We start from the raw sequence: 18,581 nt of genomic DNA on the forward strand, positions 1-18,581 counted from the left end.
ACTACTGATTGACCAGTTTAGACAATATCTGGTCTACCACCTACAAAGCCTGTAAGAACTTGTGTAAAATGAACCAATGATAATTTAAGAGCTGTGAGGTATAACAATTTACAGGATATTTACATGGTTCATCATTATTGCGGGAACTGAGGTTTTGGGCTAACAATAACAGGACATCTTCCAGTATTATTCTTTCTTTATTGGAAAAATATTTTTTTTAAATAAAATTACCGCAAACAATGAATGACATACTGTCTGTCCCACAACAGAGAAATTACAAAACACACTAATCAGAGTTCCAATAAGTAATTCTTATGATTCTACCCAATGTTATCATAACCGGACCAGTCATCAAACTGGTCGATCCCAAAAATGTGAACCTGACTGGAACTACATGTAAGAATTAGTTCATCTACATATAGGACCAAAACAAGCAAATCAGGTTTATCATATAAATAAGAAAGCTTAAGATCTGCCATAGTCTTGATGAAGCGCAACTTCAGAAAGTTCTCATCAATATTTGAGTACCATGTACGTGATGCGTACTTGAGTGCATAAGGGGCCTTCTTCAACTTGCGCACACAGATGTCTCCACTCTCACCCATGCACCTCAAAGTTGCTCAACCAATCAATGTATACTTCTTCAATCAAACCATTCAGAAAGCAAACTTTACATCCATTTGGTATAAAGGCAAACTAAATCTATGCAATAGATATGATTACTATGATAGAAATATACCTCACTCATAGCCAACTTCATCTTTTTGAGATAATCCTCTGGCTATGAATCTGGCTTTGTACTTCTCTATGCTCCCATCTGCTGCATGCTTAATATTGTACAACCACCTGGAATCTCTCACAAGATTCTCCACTGGTCTCGGCAAAATCTCACATACATCATTCTTTAGGATGGAGTTATATCCTCAAACATGGTATCAGCCATACTAGGTTTGCATTGACCCTATCAAATCTGGAACATTTTGCATTAATGATAGAAGATATCAATGAAACATAAGAAGGATATTCCCAGTGGAATACTCACTCGAAAAGTAGACCTGCCTGCTGCCACTTGCACTGCTTCCTTCAATGCATGGGTAAGCCATCTCAGCTTCCTGGCTAAACTTGTGACGGTAATAAACCCTCTCCCTCTGAATTGGGATCTTGCTGATCTGAATATGAATCTCATTTATCCTCTAGATTAGAATTTGGATCAGCCACCTTTCTTCCTTCTACAATCTCCATGGGATGCTCCTAGGACCTTGAAGACCATACATCCTATTCAAACTTTACATCCTTACTTACCACTATCTTCCACTATGCTGGAATGTAAATCTGGTACTTTGGGTTTGATGTTTCATTGTACACAACAAATTTACCCTTAATAATCAAGGGTTCAAACTTAATTCTCTTGACACAGGGCACAAGTATAAACATGACCAGTGTTGCGGGGGAGCGCCCCCCCCCCTCGCTCCCGCTCCTGATCCGCGCTCCGGGCGGGAGCGACTCGGGAGCGGGTCGGGAGCACGCTCCCGAAAAGGGAGCGATTTCGGGAGCGCGCTCCCTAAAAAAAAATTCGCTCCCTGCCTTTTCGGGAGCGTTTTCGGGAGCGTTTTGCCTTTTTTGCATTTTTTTTTTGTAGTAATGTTCGAAATGCAATTTTTTTTTAAAGAAACAAATAGTTTTTGAGTGGGGCAACTTAATGATCAAGTCTAGGCCCTAGTATTGATATGCTATTCATGGTAATGTTAAATTCTTAAAGTAAAAGTGACATTTTCTTTAATTTTCATTTTCATCCTTTTACTTAAATTTTTAACATTACCATGAAATGACTCAGGATGTTTGAGAGTGGTTTCGTCCTCATTGGATTTCATATGGAGAAAGTAGAATTTTAGATTTCATTCAAAATCCAGCAGACTTATCAGTTTTTCAGGATTTCAGGATTGGGGGATTGCAATGTTTCCATTGAATTTTGTCATGTATTAGGGTATGGAACTCATATTTAATCAAGAGTACCAATCCCTCTATGTACCTTGATGTTAGTGACATTGATTGTTGAACTCCTCTATCATGACCCTTCTAAAAATGTACGCATCACTCAAACAAAATCTTGACTTGACATGCTATGCTTTTTCTATCTTATGTTAATGCTTAGAGGGTGATATTAATGACAAAGATCCCTATACAGATACAAAGGTAATGACAAAGATACCTCTGGATATTAATGCTTGGAGGGTGATATTAATGACAAAGATCCTGATTTTGCAACAAGACTAAAAAATTAGACATTTCTCGTGGTGGCAAGAGGCCCAAGCATAAGAAATAGATAATAGATTTACTTCTCTTTTCTAGTTTCTAGTAGCTTTTATAACTATTGACTCTTTCATATTTATTATGATATTTTTTTAAACAATATATGACAATTTAAGTTTGAAGTTGGCAATTATAACTCATTAGTAATGAATTATGAATATGATGCTTCATGAAAGTTGAAAGTTGTTTCATTTTATAACATTTCATTTCATGTTAGATATTATTTGTTGTAATGGTTACACTTAGCTTACAAGTACAACTTTGGTGATCAATGATGATAAATGTTATATATTGAATTTTGAAAGCTTGAAACTTTAAGATTGATGAATCATGAGACTCAATATGTTGTATGTTACTATGTTACTAACTTGCGGAAGTGGTTGATGAAGATTATAACTTCTAGATGATTGTTGTTATATGGTTCAATCTATGCTTTTTTATGTTTTTTATATCTAATTCATCATTCTACATGTTTTTGTTGACATATATGTATCAAAAATTAAAAAATATATATATTTTTTAAAAATCGCTCCGGGATTCGCTCCCAAACCGGGAGCTTCTGAAAATGGTCGCTCCCGCTCCCGCTCCCCGCTTCCGCTCCCGCTCCCAAGTAACATTGAACATGACAATCAAATACATGAAAGCGGGATCCTTTAAGACCTTATGAGGACATTTAGTCAAAGAATACATAGCCATATTGCATGCCTCTATCCAAAGACCATGGAAAAATGTAATGTCCCCATTTTTTATTTCCTCTATAGTACAGCGAGGATGGATTTCCATGGTACGTGATGGCCAAGTCACAAGAGCGGGATTACATCGTCAGGGATCCTAGAGGGGTTTTGAGGAGTTTCATGGGATCCGGCGACGTTCACTTAGCATATTCTATCATCAGAAGCAGTTCCGCACAGCTTGTTTTTGGTTTTGTTGCATTCTGATAATTCCCATAAAACAAGGTTATTATCTATGTTGCCAGGAAACATGGGTGCGGGGACGAGGACGGCATTTTTGGAAACAGGGTGCGTGGGTTCATCGGGTAATATAATAATATTAAATTTTAATAATTATATTTTATAAATTATAAATTTATAATTAATAATATATATGAAATTTGAATTTGTATATTTTTTCAACTTTAAACAAGAAAACTTTAATGATAATCATTTAAACATGTTTAGTCTCTCCCATATAAAAACACAATTTTTTCATAGGAGATTCTTCTCAACCTGATAGTGGTCCAAACTTTTCTTGATGTCTAATCATCCACCTGCCCCATGCATGGTGTGCTCTGTGGTAAAGCAATCCCAAAAAGTTAAAACAGTGGCAGCCTTACCCTTCCACAAAACACGCTTATTCATTTAGGCATATTTTCCTAGTTTTAATCTTAACATGATGTTATCAGAATGCTGTGAGAAATTGGCAGATTTTGATACTTAATTTAGCCATTTTCCAAAATAGCCCTTCGCCATTTAACAGCATCAGCTGATTACAGCTTATGGCTGGTCTCAATCCTACTTTCTATTTGACCGAAAATGTCTGAACCTGTATGTGTGCATTTACAGTTTATAATTTGATGGTTATTAACTTATTTGGCTCGGGAATGAATGTTTCATAAATTCATTCCAAATTGATTTACAAGAATCTGCAGGCTCAAATTACAGAGTAAGAGGTCTCTTTTCCAGTTCTGGTTTCGATGCCATATAATATTAAAGGCATTGAAGATCCACAAATACAGGAGATTCATAATTTACATTGAGACTCTAACAAACCTTGGGCATAAGTTTTGAAATTGTTTTTATAAATTTATACTTATAGCATAAGACTAATGGAGAGACTGATCATAAGAGTCTCCTGCGGTAGGAAGGGACTCATGAATGTGCAAACAGCTACCCTTTTTTTTCCAACTATGGTCATCACCTTATTAAATATTTCCACAAAGCTACAGCTAATATGATATGATATTCTGCCTGTGGGATTGTACACCCATAATGTTCCTTTCATATATGATTTCAGAATACTGTGTCGCTCATAAGTTTTGAAAAACTTATCACTGTTGATAAATTTTTACAATGATTCATTACCCTTGAGCAGCACGTCATGCCCATAGAGCAATGCTAAGGCATGTGAACAAAGACAGTCTTTGGAAACTGTAATCTTTGGAAATGATGGCAGAAAATTTCCTTGAGAAACATTCAGAAGACCTTACAACCATCTCTGAAGGACAATCCAGACCAATGACCATCAATGACTCCAAAAATGATATCATTCGTTTATGGCATATATTCTATATTCTATGGCATATCATTCGTTTATGGCATATCATTTTTTAAATTTCAATAAAAAAAATTATTTGAAAATTAAATTTTTAATATAGTTGTTTTATGAAGAACCCAAAGAACCCGAAGAACCCAAGAACCCAAGCACACGAAGAACCCAAGAACCCGAAGAACCCAAGAACCCGAAGCACCCAAGAACCCGTTAAAGGAAAAGAACCCAAATTTTTTTTTTGAAGAACCCGGTTCTTCTGGGTTCATCTGGGAAGAACCCGTACCCGAATCTGGTACTTGGGTGCGGGAACCCGGGACAGGTTCGAGAACCCCACCCCCGGGTGCGGGTACCCGTGCAACACAGGTTATTATTGAACATACCTTAATTAATTACACTTAAGGTGGCATTCCGTGAAGAACATTTGATGGAACACCTTAGTGTAATAGTTCGTTGGAACCAGAATGAGAATATCTACAGCATGGGATGCTGAAAAGTGACTTCCAGTGGCCAAAGAATGTATGGTGAGTGATTTACCATTTTCCCAGATTAAAAGTGACTTTAATTAGTCACTTAATTAAAAAGGGAAAAGATTTATTAAGGGGAAAAGGCCAAAGTGACTAAAGTACAATAGAAATAAATTTTAAGTCACTTAAGATGAAGTTAAGGAGGAGCTTCTAGAATAATAAAATAAAATACTTCTAGAAGATCGCAGATCTATCTTTCAGGGCTTTAAAAGGAGGAGGATATCATTTGGGACATTTTGGATTTGAGTAATTGTCTTGGTGTGGTTTGGAGAACCTAATTCTCTGCTTTTGTAGTCCCAGGACGGAAACCCTTAGGTGATTTAATGAGTGGGCGAGAACCCATCTCTTCCCTTCGTGAATTCATCCAAAATTCACAGGTGCACTTATCGATTTTCAGTTTAGTTTTGGAGGCCAAGTTTCAGCATTGGAGCAGACTATTTTGGAGGCCAGATTATTTATCTCAGCTATTTCAGTTTGTATCTACATGTAAACCCTATCTAGTCAATATAATAAAGTTGAGCTTATTTCCATTGTCGTATTTTATTTGTTGCATTTTACTGGCAATTTTCTATTAAATGGATGAATTTTTTATATGAAGAATTTTTGTTGAGTTAAGTTCCGAAAATTTGCCAAATATTCCATTTGGAATATTACAGTGGTATCAAAGTTGTGCATCCTACCACCCTGAGGGTTTATTGCAGATTAATTTCGAGACAAGATGGAGGGTTTCAAGAGAGACTAGTTTCGGTGATCTACTATAATCGCCCTAGCTAGAATCTCGTCAATTTCGGTGGTTCTCTATAGCCACCCTAGTTGAATGAATATTTTATTTGCAGGAGATCTTCCAGCACTGAAGAGATAATACTATCTTCCTCAAGGTGCCAAAGGAGATATACTTGCTGGAGTTTATTGTTTTTGCCCAAGGACTAGAATATGGCTGGAATAACTGATTTATATTGCGAAGGGAAAATTTTATGAGCCCAAATTGCTTGGCCAAATTATTTTTATTTAATAAGGTGCCGAGCTGAATTTTTATAAAAAGGGTTAAATATTATTTGAGTCCCAATTATTTTATAAGGCTGAGAGCAAAGTCATAATAGAAGGGGGTCAAATAATTTTGGGTGGAAACGTAGAGGCTGAAGTCAAATATTTACTTTGTGAAGGCCGCGAGTATTAGAGCACTGGAAAATTAACTTAAGGAAGCCGAACAAAAAAAATAACTTAGAGCGCGTTCCATATCTAGGGAAAAATCGCGGGGGTCAGTTTTTTAAGCCAAATCTGTCTAGCCAGAGAAGTGCTGAAGGTCGACTTCTCCCGCTATTCTTGTTGGCCAAGTTTCCTCTTCAGAGCAGACGCTGAGATTAATTTGTGGTTGTTTGGAAGCCAAGTTTTCCCTTTAAAGAATGCCGAATTTTCTTCCAGATATGAGGCCGAGTTCTATTGCTAGCAAGGGTTGAATTATGGGCATATTGAGCAAAGATTTCCACTCCTTGTCTCAAGAGAATGAGGTTATTGGCAGGCAGATCAAACTAGCTGAACTTTGAGGCCGAAGTTGTATTGTTTCCTCCAGGAATCTGGAGAGGGGCAGAATTATCACCATTTTGCAGATCACAGCAGCTGAGATTCATTATTATTGGTAGAGGAACGAAGGGCAGTTGAATCTGTTCCATTAAAGTCGAAGTTTGCTAGGTCGAATCCCTTTCCTAGATCTGAAGACAAAGGGTCGAATTTCTAATTTCAAGTAGGCTGAATTCCACTGAATATCAGTACCAGAGGATGGACGAAATATACTACTAATGGTGGGTGCAGACATTCCTTCCTTATAGACCATTTCTCTGAAGCAGCCGATCTTATATTGAATTGGTTGAGTTCCTTGGAAATTAGAGGTCAATTTGGCTAAGATACAAGATTTAGTGCTAGCAGAATCCCAATAAAATAGGACACTAAATCCTCAAGGAGTCAATAGATTGATTGCAGAAGAATTTTGTGTTTGGAGGATCATGATTCTCTCTAAGGAGCCACTGCTTAAAGATCAGATTTTGAGGGCTGAACAAAATAGACCAGAGTGCGGATTTCCTGAGGATGTCATCAGCACTTAGAAGCCAAGTTTTTAACTACTACTAGAGGCCGAATTTCTAAGCTTGTTTAAAGGCTGAAGGTATATTTCTAAAGGGACAGACCATTTATCAGAGTTGGATTATTACTTTATGCAATTCTCTGGGTCATGGTCACTTCTTCAAGTATGCCATTTCCAGAATTTAATTTCTGAAGCAGTACTTTGCCAGATTGAGTCTCTTTGGACGTATCACACCTTGAAGGCCAAATTGGTTAGTTGTTGGTGATAAATTTCCTCAGGTAGATTTCTCCTGATCATAAGGACGAGTTGTTTCCAGCATAGCACTAAGGCTAGCCTCAAGCACTATCAGCAAGTTTATAAAGATCAATTGTCTTCTCTAAAAATTGGAGCGAGTCCCAGAAGTTTGCATAGCAACTGTTTGTGAAAAGTCATCAAAGAGGATTTAAATTTTTTGTGAAGAAATTTGCACAGGGCAGAGATACCAGAGCTATCACTACAACAATAATTGCTCAGAATTTCCAGTCATTCATTGCTACAGGACCTCACTTATTTGAGGCCAATCTTACTTCTCCATCAACAGATGGAATTGCTTGTAAATTAGGGAAAATTGATCAAGATCTCAAGCTAAGTATAAGAGGGCATTGTCTACCCAATAGAATTCAGTTGGAAGAATGTACCAAGTTCTTTGATTTTGTTCCTTATCATAAGCTCTGTCATTGATATATAATTTATGTCCCATCACCAGAGAGGTATTTTCCTTGCTGAGTTTATGAATGGCACCAAATTATTATCCTGGAGTGTTTGTTTAGAAGTGTACATTCTGGTTTTATGTTATACAAACAAGAAGAATTGCACCTATAGCAGCCTGTCATTAAACTGCTTGATGAAACCTCTCATTGAAGAACACACTAAACTCAGAGTATGTATTCTTGAGGTGTAGTCTAGATTCTAAACATCTCTTGTTCTGGGGATTATTTGAATATTGTTGCCTATTGTACTGTACTGATCTGATTTGTGATCAAAGATTTATTGTTGTGGAGTTTATATGTATGCAGTCAATGAGTGTTGTTGAGAGGGTTTGTATTTAGAGCTGTATCTTGAGAGCATTATTGTTGTAGATGTCCTATATGTTGATGTCTTATTGCTACTGAATAATGGAGTATTTAAAGTGCCTCTTCAGTCAACACAGCAGTACATCAGTGGACTGCAATCTGGACCAAAGACCAAAACAGAACAGCAGACCCTTCTGAAAGGGGGTCCATGCCATTCTTCAACAAGAAGAACCAAGGGATATGTAGAATGAGCAAAGCAAATTGAGCATAAACTCTTTGCACTTGGGACAGATCTGAAATTCATGAGGGTTACATTCAAGGCCCTTCTCAAATTGGAAGAACTAAACTCACTCCTCTCCAAGGTGAACCAGTCAGATTGGAAGAATTTAAGATGGGCTCTAAAACCAGCCATGTTTGCCCTAATACGACACAAGTTCTTGGAACACCCTTGTGAAGAGGTCAAACCTCCAGTTGCCTCCTGTCTCAGTAACAACATGAGGATAACCTCACCTATACCCCCTTACAATGATGATATTATGAGGGAATCTTCAGGCTGAGAGTGGAAACCTTTCATGACTGGGATAACACTGTGGGTCCTAACTTTAGGAAAAAGCTCGAGATTTTAGAAATCATGGCCATGGTCAGATCGTATCACGTCATATTTGATCTAGAGTGTGATGATTTGATTCTTCAAATGTTCCAATGTTTTTTCAGCATTAAGAAACATCATCCTGGCACAGTCAAAACAAACATGCAGTCCATTTTGTCTTCAGTTATGAGAGGTCGTGATACCATTTGCAAGAAGTTGCAATCTAAATTATTGACCATTTGGAGAGAGGAACATGTCTCATCTGCTGCTAATGAACTAACCGAAGGGTTGGTTGAGCGTAACATAAAACTGTTCAGAAGACAGTTGACCAAGGAGGAGCTGCTTAGGATTTGTGGACCATGCAGCAAGAATGAGTTAGGGAGAAAGGGGAGAAAGGGTTGTTGCTTCATTTGCAAGGGACCTTGGGGGCCTAACCATTAATGTTTGAGTGACACAAAGGAGATGACAAAGGTAGATCAGGAGGAGATTCCTTCTGACTTTTCGGATATGGATTCTTCTTTTATAGTTGAGTCCATGGGTTTTTACAAGGAGACCTCTCAGGTGCATGAGCAATCATGTAGAGTTGTTGACAGTAGCCCAAATATGCATTCATGTTTGATGGAAGAGTATGGTGAGCAGCAGATTGTTCCCAAGAGGGAAGAAGTCTAGGGAGGAGACTTACGAGATAAGCGACTGATGATTCAACATGGAGAGCACATGGAGGAGCATGAGTTAGATGAGGAGGATGATATGCACAATGTGCATGATGAGCCATTTTTGGAGAAGCAGTTAGTGGCTCATGTTGAGCCCATGGTGGAGGAGGATGAGCAGCCATATTTTGGACCAAACATTGATGAGGAGCAGATAGATGCACAGGCAGCCAGCAAAGTTGTAGTACTTTCAGACCTCATCCCTATCCCGAGGTTCATAGACAGGGGTTGCAGCACGGTTTGCCCATTTTTGTCTATTATAGAAAGAGGGGCAGGGTTTCCTAGGCAGATCTTGTCGATTGACCAGGCAGAACTGCATGAGCTGAGCACGGTGCAGCATAGTGAACTTGTTCCTTATACAGGTGGCCATGCAGTAGATCCTTCACACAGGATGGATTGGAAAGAGATCATGAGTTGGTATCCCATTGATGGGGCATTATTCTTAGTCGGGGGCATAGTACAACAACGGCCCTTAGATGTGAGGGATACTACATGCTCTAGTTGGCAGTGGGAGGTAGGCCGACATTTCATCAACATTCCAGTTGCACTAGCCCAACATCAGCATACTGGGGTTGACCTTGGTCTATGCCAGGGGTTAAATTGGAGAGAAGTGATGAGTTGGTATTCTATTGATGGAGTAGCACCTATGGCCAAAGACATAGCACAACTACAGCCATGGAGTATGGGCAATGAAGATTGGCCATTGTGGCTTTGGGATCTAGGTGGATTCATTGACAGCGGCTTGAGCCAGCAGTTTGTTTGGGATCCAAGTATCGAGGGGCCCATTCATTTTCGTCTAACACGGAAGCATAAGGTGACCCAGTGGTTTGTATGGGATCCTGGCATCAGTGTGCAAATGCCTCTGTGATGGACAGATATGGATTGCTCGAGGGCGAGCAATCTTGGGGCAGGACGACTTGTAATGTTTCCATTTTCGATTTCCTCTATGATATAGCGAGGATGGATTTCCATGGTACATGATGGCCAGGTCACAAGAGCGGGATTATGTCGTCAGGGGTCCTGGAGGGGTTTTGGGGAGTTTTATGGGATCCGACAACGCTCACTTGGAATATTCCAACATCAAAAACAGTGCCGCACAGCTTGTTTTTGGTTATGTTGCATTTTGATAATTCTCGTGAAATGGGGTTATTATTGAGCATAACTTAATTAATTAAAATTAAGGTGGCATTCCGGGAGGAATATTTGATGGAACACATTAGGGTAATAGCTCGTTGGAACCAGAACGAGAAGATCTACAGGATGGGACGTTGAGAAGTGACTTCCAGTGGCCAGAGAAAGTATGGTGGGCGATTTACCATTTTCCCAGATTAAAAGTGACTTTAATTAGTCACTTAATTAAAAAGGGAAATTAATTAAGGGGGAGAGGCCAAAGTGACTAAAGTAAAATAGAAATAAATTAAAAGTCACTTAAGATGAAGTCAAAGAGGAGCTTCTCGAATAATACAATAAAATACTTCTAGAAGATTGGAGACCTATCTTTCGAGCCCCTTTAGAAGGAGGAGGAATATATCATTTGGGACATCTTGGATTTGAATAATTTTCTTTGGTGTGGTTTCCAAAACCTAGTTCTCTAATTTTGTAGCCTCAAGACGGAAACCCTCGGGTGATTTAGTGAGAATGGGTGAGAACCCATCTCTTCCCTTGGTAAATTCATCCAGAATTCATAGGTGCACTTATTGATTTTAATTTTTCAGTTCAATTTTGGAGGCCCAATTTCAGCATTGGAGCATAATATTTTGGAGGACAAATTATTTATCTCAATTATTTCAGTTTGTGTCTACATGTAAACCCTATCTAGTTGTTGAAGAATCTAGGGCAAATGTAGTTAATGAGATTCTTTTTCTCATGAAACCTATTTGTGAGGTTCTTTTAACTTTTCTTATTAGTACAATCTTTCCTTATTATTAGAGTGTGTCTGCTTAGTTCATCAAATAGTTACCAAAAACAAAAGAGACAAGAACACACGATGTTGGCTTTCTGCCAGGGCCAAAACCTCTCACTCTTTGAGAGGAAAACCCGCACAAAATTCTTCTTATAGAGATTCCAATTGATGAATACCAAGACCATGACCCTTGACCTATTTAGCCACTCCAAGACCAAGACACCAATCCTCTTCTTTGTCACTGCTTGAGATCATCATCTTTGCTGCACCACTGAGGTCATCACTACTGCACCACCAAGATCTTCATTACTGCTGCAACACCATTGTTTCACTTTCACCGAGGTCTTCATAACAACGCGATCTCCATATACATGAATGAGAGCTCCACTGAGATCATTGTTGCATTATTTGCTACACCACTGATATCCATTGTTTTAAAAGCCAGCCAGCTCGGAACCAACTCGGCCGAGTTGGTCCGAGCCGGAAAAAGAATTTGCAACTCGGCCTCTAACCCGGCTCGACCGAGTCCGCATCAACCCGGCCGGGTAGCTGATAGCGGCCAGTGAACCTATAAAACACGCATTTTTTTATCTTTTATTTATTTTTATGAGTGTGGGGGACTCCAAAGGGGTTTATGAATTAGTTTGTTGGTCTTTGGGGTCCATTCCCCTCTCCCAAACCCTATTTAACCCACTCAACCCCTCTCATTCTCTCATAGCCATCTCATGCATTTGAGTGAGAATTTCAGTGAGAGTTTGTGAGGAGTTGTTGAGTTTGTTTTTGGAGCAGCAGTGAGGAGTCTTGGGCAAGCATTGTAGCTGGAGTGAGGAGCTTCTTGGGCAGCCACTTGGAGTAGCATTGAGGAGTTGGTTTCTTGGAGCAAGCTTGAGGAGGCAGTTTGTGCCTGGAGGTATTTTTTTTCACTTGTACAAATCTGTTTTTGCTTATTAAATTTTAGGTGCATATCTAGTAATCCTAAACACTGTTTTTTGTGAAAGAAATGAACATTGAATCAATGTTTTTTTTTTCATTTTCAGATTGTTTGATTTCATTTCCAAGTCAAAAAATGGCACCTAGAGTGAAAGATGTTGCTTGGGCATATGTTGAAATGGTTGATAGTCAAATGCATTGCAAATTTTGCCATAGGAAAATTAAGGAAGGTCTTGGGGGCATTAATAGGCTGAAACAACACTTGGCGGGGATTAGAGGCCAAATTACTGCATGTACCTCACCAGAAATTGGGGAGATTAGGAAGGAATTGTTAGCCAGCTTTGAGAAGTTTAAAGAAAATAAAGCTACGCAAAAGAGTTAGAGGCTAAAATTGGGAGGAGGGAGATACAAAAAATGATGGCTACCAACCCCCATTATGATTTTGAGGGTTCTTCCTCTATCCCTCATACTGATGCATCCAACCCTTTCCGATATGTTCCTCCCTCTTTTGGTTCTATTCAAGAAAAGGGAAAGGGTAGAATGAAAAAGGGTGATATGACTATCAAAAGTTATTTCACTCCCTCGTCTCCATCAGATGCATATGGTCCTCAAGCTAGTAAAAGTCAAATGCAGCCCACTTTAGATGACCATTGGAAGAAAGAATTGAGGGACACTGCTTGTGATTACATAGCTAGATGGTGGTATGATGCTGATATCCCTTTCAATGCTTCCCGTTCACCATATTATGAGCCTATGTTTGATGCCATACATGCTACTGGAAAAGGCTTCAAAGGCCCTACTATGCATGAACTAAGGGGGTATTGTTTGCAGAAATAAATTTCATCCATTAATGAGTATTTGAAAGATTTCAAGGACTCATTGGCAAGAACAGGATGTACCATCATGTCAGATGGATGGACTGATCAAAGAAACCGTACCATCATAAACTTTCTTATCTTCTGCCCACGGAGAACCATGTTTTTAAAATCAGTTGATGCATCTGATAAGGTAAAAGATCGGCAATTGTTGTTTCAGCTATTGGATCAGGTTGTTGAGGAGGTGGGGGTGGCTAATGTTGTTCAAGTCATCACAGATAATGCCTCTAACTATGTTCTTGCTGGTAAACTGTTAGAGGAAAAACACAAGACCATCTTTTGGACCCCATGTGCTGCACATTGCATAGACCTCATGCTTGAGGATATTGGAAAATTAGAATGGGTCAAAAACACTGTAGATCATACCAAAAGCATAACAAAATTTATCTACAATCATTCATGGTTTTGAGCCTCATGAGGAAACACACTGGGGACAGGGATATTATTAGGCCTGCCATCACTAGATTTGCTACTCATTTTTTGACATTGCAATCTATGCTTTTCCAAAATAGAAAGTTGCAAAAGACGTTTTCTAGTGATGAATGGAATCAAAGCAATTGGTGTCACAAACTGGAAGGCAAAGAATTGAAAAAGAAAGTTAATGAAGAAACTTTTTGGAGAAAGGCAGCAAAGATTGTGAAGCTTGTTGAGCCACTGGTTAAGGTGTTGCGGTTGGTGGATGGGGAAAGATTGGCTATGGGCTTCATTTATGAGGCTATGGATCAAGCAAAGGAGCAAATAAAGAGGGCATACAAGGATAGAGTGGCTAAGTATGGGCACATTTGGGCAATCATTGATGAAAGATAGAACAATCAACTCCATCGCCCTATACATGCAGTTGGGTATTTTTTGAACCCACGGTATCATTATAAAGCTAAGGAGTCAGGAGCTTTGAGGGGGGAGGTTAGAGATGGACTGATTGACTGCATTGATCGCATGATCCCATTGGAGTCTGATCAGCTGAAGATACACCGACAAGTCACAACCTTCAGCAATGCCTTGGGTACCTTTGGGAAGAACCTAGCAAAGATTGCAAGAGAAGCAGATGAGTCAGGTAAACAAAAATTTCAATTTCAAATTCTTAATAGTTTTTTTAAATTTTGTTAAATCGTTTATAATTTGAAAGTTGGATATAATTTGTAATTTTGTTGAGCTAACTCATTACACTCCTATGTTTTTTGCAGCACAATGGTGGGAGGCTTTTGGTGGCCATTGTCCTGAATTGCAGAAGTTTGCAATTCGTATTTTGAGTCAAACTTGCAATGCTACTGGGTGTGAGCACAATTGGTCTGTCTTTGAGAGGATTCACACAAAGAAGAGAAACTGTTTGGATCAAAAACGGTTAAATGATCTAGTCTATGTCCAATACAACCTCCGACTCAGACGCAACCAATTGCTGAACAAAAGACCTGATTCAGATCCCATTGTGTTGGAAGACATTGATCCAACATCAGATTGGGTAGTGGAGAGTCATCCAGCAGAGTTTGATCCTGATGAGGATCTTGATTTTGATTTAGATAGGGAGGCATCACTCGAACATGATGTTCAGTTGAATGCAGATCCCGATCCACTTGTACTACCAGCCTCAGCCTCACAGCCAGCAAGGACTCCAGTTGCAGGCGCTTCCTCTGCTCAGCCACGACAGAAGCGCAGCCGCATATCTTCTCTATCTCAACTTGCATCTGCTGCACAGCCTGCTAGTGCTACCACTTCTACAGTTGCAGTTGGAGATGATGATGAAGAGGAGCCATGGGGCCCCCTGTCTGACTCTGATGATGATACAGAGATTGATCCACATTATCTTGGCTCCTCTGGCAGTAGCTACTAGCCAGTGGCCTAGTAGTACTGGTCACAGTTTACTTTTGTTGTAGAGGCCATTTCTAGCCTCCTTGGTTATGTGTTTTTGTTTTGAATCTTTGATCATGTATGTATTGGACAGTGCACTGGGTGCCATTTTGATATAATGGATATATTCATGAGCCTACTTTGATCATATGTTATCTTCCATCTATATTATGACGTTGTGTGTTTGGAAACATGAATGGAAATCTTTAAAATTATGTTTTTTCATAAATATATATATATATATATATATATATATATTTAATGTATTTTTTATAATGACCAAGTCATTGAAATCAAGTCGGTCGATTCGATACCAAGTCAGAGTCGACCCTTGGCTGAGTCGGAGTTTTAAAACATTGTTGATATCTTCATTGGAACACCATCGAGACCATGATTGCATCTATGCTGGGATCATGACTGTGTCTAGAATGTAAGCTGAGATAGAGTGTATCCCTGTGTGATCACGAAATCCTTTTCATCACAAATATACCAAGATTGTAACCATGTTTAGTATGTTGAGGCAGTTGTGACTGCGTCTATAATATATCCCGAGACAATGACTGCATCTAGGATGTCGAGATAGTGATCATGAGGAGGTCAAGACACAAAGATACTTCCCCATCCGAGAACCTGAACTCCTGTACTTCATCTGAAATTCCTGCACCCCTGTACTTCTCTGAGATTTCAAAAGAATCCGAGCTACTCACTTATGTTTTTTTGGATACCCTAGTTGGGTATTTATAGTAGTTATGTCTCCATAATAACCGACTTGAACCAGTGAAGAGATGTGTCATTTATGCAAGCCGAAATGACTGTCTTTTAATTCATTTGCAGGTCGGCGTGATGAAGAGGATTGTGCTTGTCATTTGGAGGGCTTCTTCCAAGTATAACATGACTTTATAAATATTACAATGACTCTTATTCATTATGACAAATCCTAAAGACATCAAGAAGAAGTCTTTGACCTATGAATAACACTTCTTGCTCATGAAACCCATGATGCAAGGAATACAATAAATAATAAATATATTTTGTTCTCTTTATTACATTATTTACATCATTCATAATTACATGTCATTATGAAAACCGAACCTAGTTACACTTTCTTCAACACTCCCTCTTAACTAGGGAGGTATTCATAATGGTACTTGGTCATTCTCAATCTAAAGAATTTCTCATAAGAAGAATCAGATTGGTAACCCATCTGTATAGCATCATAGTAACCAAAATTGTTTCCACAGCAAGGCCTTGACTAATAGCTCTATCTCTCATCAAATCAGAGCACAATGTTTGCGAGACCAATGACTATAGACACCTTCATCATTGTCTCTCAAGGTACATACCCACCCGGGTGTTCACTAAGTATGACCTTCTAGGACTATTCTTATCTTGGGTTCCCAACCCTCAAAGAATATCGGTCCTCTTGCTTACTCTTGTCTTGGATGCCCTACACATCCTCAAAGAGCATCAGATGCCAGATGATTACCCAATCCTCCATTCTTTCTTCCAAAGTGAACACAAAAATGTTGTGTCTATCTCTCCCTCTCAACTGGGGAAGATAAGTCCATTCCTTGAAGGAATGTATCCAAGCTCCTTCTGACCAGGAACTTGCCCAAGCTCCCTTTCAATCAAGAACTTTTCAAAGCTCCCTCTTAGCTAGGGACTCTTCTACACATCAGAAACTTCTTCTTCGTGGTTCCTTCAACTGCTTGATCAACTTCTCTCCTTGATGTCATAAAATTTTGTTGAGCTTCTTCCTTGTAGGGCAACAGCCATCGATCACTTTCCTCCTCAGTTCGTCATGTTATTCCTTTCTTCATGGAAAGTGGCCTTCTTCATATCTGGAACCTTCGTCATATGACTACTTCTTTCTTATCATGCTTCTTCCATCCACCACATGAATGCTAGTTGTACTTGTATTTACAACTCTTGTTTGAGTAGCCCTGCATGAACTTATCCAGATATTATTCAAGAAATCAAAACATAATATCAAATCATACCTTACGAGATGGCTCTTCATCATGACATCTTTTTGTAGGTATCAGCATCTTGCATACATGTTGACACATCTCCCAAAGATATCCATTGTCAAGGGTCTTCATCTTTTCCATCAGAGTCTTTATATTTTTCCGGGAGATTTCCTAGTCAAGTCTTCTTGGTCTTTTGGATGTTGATCACCTTCATCAGGGTTGCATATCTCACAATCTCTTCCTTCCTCACACATTCCATTCCCAGGAGCTTTCAATCAGAGTTTCTTAATTGTAGTCAACCACCTTATACTTCATATGAGGACGTATTATGTTGATTTCATCTAGTGCGACTTATGCTTTCCTGCATCCTTTCAGAGGAGATCCTTCTTCTCTTGATCATGCTTCTTAAGATAGAAGTAATGATCCAAGTTACCTGCAACCATATGACATGACATAATATTAAACACAAGCATACATACCTTATTTTACCTTTAGGTCATCGAGGCTTCTTCCAGCAACTTCCTTGATTGAAAAGATCTTCAATCCCTTGATCTGCTTCATGTTATCACACCATCATCCCATGAATTCCATAAGTTGGAGTTCCTGTTGAAACACTTGCTTCCTCTCTAGATTAGTGAACCCTCTGATGAGGATTCCATCAGAGAATCTTGAGGATCTTGTATATCCTCATTTGGCAGATGTTTCCTTTTTTATTTGATGTATGATGAACCTTGTCCTGGATGAATTCTTCCTTTCCTTCAATGTTCAATGAGATTCCCAAGAGCTATATCCTTCATGTTTGATTGCCATGGATTTTGTCCTTCATGATTCCCATGGTGATGTCACGAGTTCTTGTTTCTAATGATTCCATGATGCCACAATGCATCTTATTATCTTGGTCATATCTATAACACGAGATTTAGGAGCTTATGATAGGACCCTTTTGTGAGGGATACCATTTTACTCATAGTAGAGATTTGTTACTCCTTCTTTCCATGGCCCCTTTTCTTCAGCTTCCTCCATCTTTCCAATTGTATGAGCTTCTTTCTATAATCATTCCATAGCATTGAATCTTAGCTATACTTACTTTGTCTTGCTTGAGAACCAAACTTGCCTTTCCTTTCTGCACATGTTTGAGTTCTTTTAACCTTCAATACTTTTGCCATCAACTTATCTTTCTTTATTTAGCATAGAGACCATAAGTTGTCGAATGAGGTAACTTTCTTATCCCATGGATATTTGTTACCTTGATTATCTGTTAGTGCATTATGAATCAATGATGGTTATCTTCCTTCCTATATCTTGTAGATGGGACCTTATGAAGATATCCTACATCCTTTGATACCCTTTACCTTCATGTAGATCAGATTCCATGTGACCTTTTTCACTGTATTTCAGAGGGTATACCTTCTAGTAGTTCATATATCTCTTGATGTCTCCCTTCTTGCTACATAGGGATGAGAGGACCTTAAGAGTTCCCTCCCATGAATTTAAAGGAAAAAAAATTTCCTTGATATGTTCACTGACT

The 18,581-nt window shown here is 38.9% G+C and overlaps 1 protein-coding gene across 3 annotated transcripts in view; it reads right to left on the bottom strand.

Moving 5' to 3' along the window:
• The window catches only part of LOC149141951 (2-oxoglutarate (2OG) and Fe(II)-dependent oxygenase superfamily protein), a 137,038-nt gene that overhangs the window by 51,634 nt on the left and 66,823 nt on the right, over positions 1-18,581 (bottom strand). The gene's annotated exons all lie outside the window — the stretch shown is intronic.

This window comes from Pinus tabuliformis, chromosome X (genome assembly GCF_031772625.1).
Source record: "Pinus tabuliformis cultivar Carrire ecotype Pingquan chromosome X, CPIR1, whole genome shotgun sequence".
Classification (NCBI taxonomy): domain Eukaryota; kingdom Viridiplantae; phylum Streptophyta; class Pinopsida; order Pinales; family Pinaceae; genus Pinus; species Pinus tabuliformis.